The 5,437-nt window shown below is 42.8% G+C and overlaps 1 non-coding gene across 1 annotated transcript; it reads right to left on the reverse strand.

The window, feature by feature from the left end:
• Positions 1-4,533: 4,533 nt before the first annotated feature.
• Positions 4,534-4,638, reverse strand: LOC124527357 (U6 spliceosomal RNA). Its single transcript, XR_006965821.1, has one exon. It is a non-coding gene; the product is annotated as a U6 spliceosomal RNA (small nuclear RNA).
• Positions 4,639-5,437: the final 799 nt, after the last annotated feature.

The raw sequence follows: 5,437 nt of genomic DNA on the forward strand, positions 1-5,437 counted from the left end.
ATTTGCTATCCTTTGTTGGGTTAAATATCTCTGCTCTGTTGATGTTAGACTCGGTGGTATAACTGGTTTGGTCAGTAAAATATGAATGGAAGCGATGAGAGCAGAAAATTTTAAAGCCCGCATATGATTTCATTGTATCTTCTCCTTCTTCCACAAGGTCAGTTTCCTAAACAGAGGCTGCTCCTTTAGCCTGGGTCTTGAGCTGAAGAAAACATGAAACAGAACTGCAGCTGACCTACAAATGACGTGTAGACTGAGTGAGAAATAAACCGTTGTTATTGCAAGCCACCAAGATTCTGGATTTGTTTGTTACTGCACCATGACTTAGCCTGAGCTGGTTAATACAGTGACCGAAGCAGGATTCAAACCCAGGCCTGTCTGACTTCAAAACCCATGCTTTTTTCTCTTCTAGCACGCCTCCCTGTTGGGAGGACACAGAGACCTAATCACTACTTCTGTGCCACATGTAGCACCTCCTCGTCCCTCCTTCACCTCCTTCCACAAATGCCCACTGGGAGCTTGGGAAAGTTTCCGGAGGGCACAGCCATCCCTAGAGGAGCCCTGCCTAGGCATGAATGTAATGTAAGCTCAGAGCAGATCTGATTCCCCAGTTTCACATTGGCCTCCCCCTTCTTAGAAGCACTAAAACAGGGAGGAAAGGACAAGTGATGACAGCAAGGAGTTCCATGCTTCCCTTCCAGGTGCTCTCTGGCTCAGCTGAACGGGAGCTGGTATGATCTGGTGGACAGACAGGCACTGACTGGTGTGAGGCTTTCCATTCCCGGCTTCCTCCCTACCCCTGGGGTCACTGGAAAGTTTTTCATCCCAGATTAGATGTGAACACTTTTCTGTAGGAAGGGGAAGGTCTAAGGGCCTCTCATTCAAAGCAAATAGGTGTTCTAATGAGAACTAGGCTGGGCCTTGGGCAAAATGGAATTTTGCTACTTAGATTGACTGGTTAAGTCAGGCCAGTGGGGAGAAAGAAACAGAGAAAACAACAACAACAACAACAACAACAACACAACACCTGTCTGTTTCTGGAGCTCAGCTAATCCAAAAAGTGATCCCGGCATTTTTTTTTTTTTTTTTTTTTCTGCTCAAACACATGTGGCCATATTCCTCCAGAAATTTAAACTGAGAAAATGAGAGCTGACAACTTTCTTTGTTTGGATCCCCCCTAGGATTCTGTGCTGCCTGGTCAATGGCCTGGAGAATTGTCCTGAAGATTCACCTCCTCTGGCATCTGTCACAGGAACTAGGCAATCAGGGAGCAGTGGTAGGGGCTGAGTCCACTGTTACACTGTGACCACGGCTTCCATTCTGGGGGGAAAGGAGGTCTGTGTGGTCAACTTGCAGCCCACCAGCTTCACATTTGTTTTGCTTTTAAATGGTCTTTGGGTGGCTACATAATCTTCTCCAAGTGATTGATCACATAGAGGAGCTGATTGGCACTTGGGTTTCTTGGGTCTCTTCCTTTCCTGGATTCAGAGCACCAAAAATACCATTTGTGCTGTTTTACGATGTATCCCTTCGAGATACTCATAAGACGGGCATTTTGGGAGAAACCTAATAGTCAACACTGATATGTAAGTGATTTTCAAAATGGAAGAAGACGCCAAAATTCCCTTTGTTTCATGGTATGTATATTTGCCCCTGACACATTTACTGGGGGGGGGGGTTCCCTCATTGCATGGCTCCCCATTTCACCATCTGAGCAACAAAAACACATCTTCTTAGCCCTGATACTCTCAAGGTACCTGACAATTACAGTCGACTGGGCCACATGACCAGCTCCAATGGATCCGACTGCTGTTTCAGTTTTTTGTTTTGTTTACTTCTGCACAGTAGTAATAGCCAGCTTTTGAAGAGGGCTTCACTCCTCCTACAGTGCTTTCATATACATTGCCCAATCGAGCGCTCGCAGTTCCTGAGGAGTGGGTTGAACAGAATGTTATTAGGAACTCCTGTACAGAGCAGGTCAGACAGAACTTTCTCCGTCGTATTGTGTGGAGCTGGGAGGTTAAGGACTACATCACTTTGGTGTGATTCTGAATCATGTGCTCTTCTATCTACTGGGCATGTACAGAGAATGAGAACAAAATGAGGAAAGAGAGAAGAAATTGGGTAAGAAGAAACAAGTAAAGAAGATGGGTCAGGGTGTTAAAATAACAGGTGAAGTATCTAACCAACTGGAAGCTTCGGTTGGCTGGGTTGAGCGCTCCATCAGGCAGACATGGTGGTTTTCTTTTCTGATCTACGGCAAGCCCTAAAAAGACCTGGGCTCTTTGTAGGGGCACTCACTTAAATATTCACTGTCTGAGTTGATTAACAAGAATAACTTACAATGCCTTCTCCTGGATGGAGGGATTCTTACATTTTTTTTTTATTTTTATTTTTTCAACGTTTATTTATTTTTGGGACAGAGAGAGACAGAGCATGAACGGGGGAGGGGCAGAGAGAGAGGGAGACACAGAATCGGAAACAGGCTCCAGGCTCTGAGCCATCAGCCCAGAGCCCGACGCGGGGCTCGAACCCACGGACCGTGAGATCGTGACCTGGCTGAAGTCGGACACTTAACCGACTGCGCCACCCAGGCGCCCCGGGATTCTTACATTTTTATGGGTATGAGTCCCACTCACTTGTTCTTGTTATAAAATAACTGGTAACAAATAAAAGTTTTCAACAATCTAACATTCTCTTGCCTAGGCAACTTCAAATAGCATTAGAGATACTATTTTTTCACTAAATTGATTGAATTCATGAGTTGCCTTAGTATGGTGGGGAGATATGCGTATCACATTATAATTTAGTGAACGAATTGTTTTTCCAAACTCCATACAGACAGACCCTTGCCCACAGCACCTGGTACGGTAACTATGGCAAGGACTAACTGTTGTTTGCTTCCTCATGGATTCTTAATTTTCTTTTTTTTTCTTTAAATAGGAGATTGTGCCTAGGAATCTCTAGGAAATCTCACCCAGGGGCGCCTGGATGGCTCAGTCAGTTAAGCATCTGACTTGGGCTCAGGTTAATTATATTATATATAAATTATCTCACAGGGTCATGAGTTTGAGCCCTGTATTGGGCTCTTTGCTGTCTGCACAGAACCCACATTGGGTTCTCTGCCTCCCTCTCTCTGCCCCTCTCCTGCTCTCTCTCTGTCTCTCTCTTTCAAAAATAAATCAACATTAAAAAAAGAAAAAAAGAAAATTTCACACATTAGCTTCTATATTAACTTTGACATTTAATTGTGTGCTGCCTTTAACATTGTTTCTTCTCTTTCCTTCAAGCATATATGGCTTAGCTCACTGACTCAAGTGAAAACTCAAAGATAGTGTTGTGAATTAATTGTGTCCCCCCAAATTCGTATGTTAAAACCTTTAAAATATGACTGTATTTGGAGAGAGGGCCTTTAGAGGAGGTAATGAAGTTAAAATGAGGCTGTTAGTCTGGACCCTAATCCAGTCTAACCGTGTCCTTTTAAGAAAAGGAGATTAGGGGCGCCTGGGTGGCGCAGTCGGTTAAGCGTCCGACTTCAGCTCAGGTCACGATCTCGCGGTCCGTGAGTTCGAGCCCCGCGTCAGGCTCTGGGCTGATGGTTCAGAGCCTGGAGCCTGTTTCCGATTCTGTGTCTCCCCCTCTCTGCCCCTCCCCTGTTCATGCTCTGTCTCTGTCCCAAAAATAAATAAACGTTAAAAAAAAAATTAAAAAAAAAAAAAAGAAAAGGAGATTAGGACACACAAAGAGACATCAGGGATGAACAACATGGGAGAAAAGGTGGCTGACTGCAGGCCAAGGACAGAGGCCTCAGAAAAAACCAACCCTGCTGATACCTGGTCTTCCAGGCTTCCAGAACTGCAGGAAAATAAGTCACCCGCTGGTGGTATTCTGTTACGGAGGCCCCAGCAAATTAATACAGATAGTGACCTCTTCTATTTCTCTGATATATCTGCCCCATTGTGTCATGCAAAATGCTCAGGACACAATTTAGGCAGCACTTAATAATACTAGCTGTATTTATTTTCCTTCTTATCCTTTATGTATTTAAAAAAATCCATTCATGAAGCATTTAACGTAATTTGCTTCATATGCAGTCATTTTGGTTTGTGGGCAAATGGTTCTCTATCTTCATTAGCGAAGACTTAGTTATTTGTTTGCATGGATAATATACATAAAAGGTAAGTATTTAAACAGTATGAAAGATGATACAGTGAAAGCTAACGCTCACTCACACCTCAGTCTTTCAGTTCACTTCCTTAGAGGCAGCCATTATTACCAGTGTGTTGTCTGTCTTTCCAGATAAATCTTTGCTCAGAAACATGTCTCTGCGTGTGAGTGTCTAATATGCACATCTGTATTATAGATATATAGTATATATATTTATGCAAAGCCATGCTTTAAAAAAATCTATATATAGATATAAATATATATCCTCCTCTGACTTTCTTTTTTATTTTATTTTGTTTATATCAAATGATGGTATAATGCACATGTTTCTACTTTTTGTTAATAGTCAGATGTCTATTTAAAAGAAAAAATATGGAACACTTCATGCATTTGTGTGCCATCCTTGCTCAGGGGCCATAATAATCATCTCCGTATCGTTCCAATTTTAGTATATGTGCCACTGAAGTGAGCGTGACATGTTTCTACTTTTTAAAGAAGACTAACTCAGCAATAAATCTTGGGAATTGTTGCACATAAGACATAGAAATCCATTCCATTCCTTGTAACTTATTTTATAAAAATTTATTTTTTTTAATTTGTTGAGAGAGAGAGAGAGAGACTCTTAAGCAGGTTCCATGCCCAGCACAGAGCCCAACATGGGACTCGATCTCACAAACCCTGAGATCCTGACCTGAGCTGAAATTGAGTCAGATGCTTAGCTGACTGAGCCACCCAGGCACACTTTGTTGCATTTATTTTAAATATATTGTCCTCCCTGTTTCCTCCACCCTAACCAACACACTTTCACACAGACATCCTCATGGAGCACAAACAGGAAATATAACTTTTACAGATGCTCATCTTGCTGTCATTTCCTGATAGGAATATTAAAAAAAATTTTAGATGTTTATTTATTTTTGAGAGAGAGAGAGAGAGACAGAGCACGAACGGGGGAGGGGAAGAGAGAGAGGGAGACACAGAATCCGACGCAGGCTCCAGGCTCTGAACTATCAGCACAGAGCCCAATGTGGGGCTCGAACTCACAAACCATGAGATCATGACTTGAGCCAAAATCGGATGCTTAACCAACTGAGCCACCCAAGCGCCCCTCCTGATAGGACATTTGAGTGAAGAAGCATTGAATCAGGCACTAAAACCATAAGCATTAAACAGAAGGGCACAATTTTTAGGCAGCCCAAATAAGCCAGAGTAGTAATAGTGAGACTTTCTCAGGCTAGCACCATGCATTTCTAGTAGGTACAGTAACTTC

Source organism: Lynx rufus, unplaced genomic scaffold, assembly GCF_022079265.1.
Source record: "Lynx rufus isolate CCGP_SWC_20201006 ecotype Redwood Valley unplaced genomic scaffold, mLynRuf1.p SCAF_5, whole genome shotgun sequence".
Classification (NCBI taxonomy): Eukaryota; Metazoa; Chordata; class Mammalia; order Carnivora; family Felidae; genus Lynx; species Lynx rufus.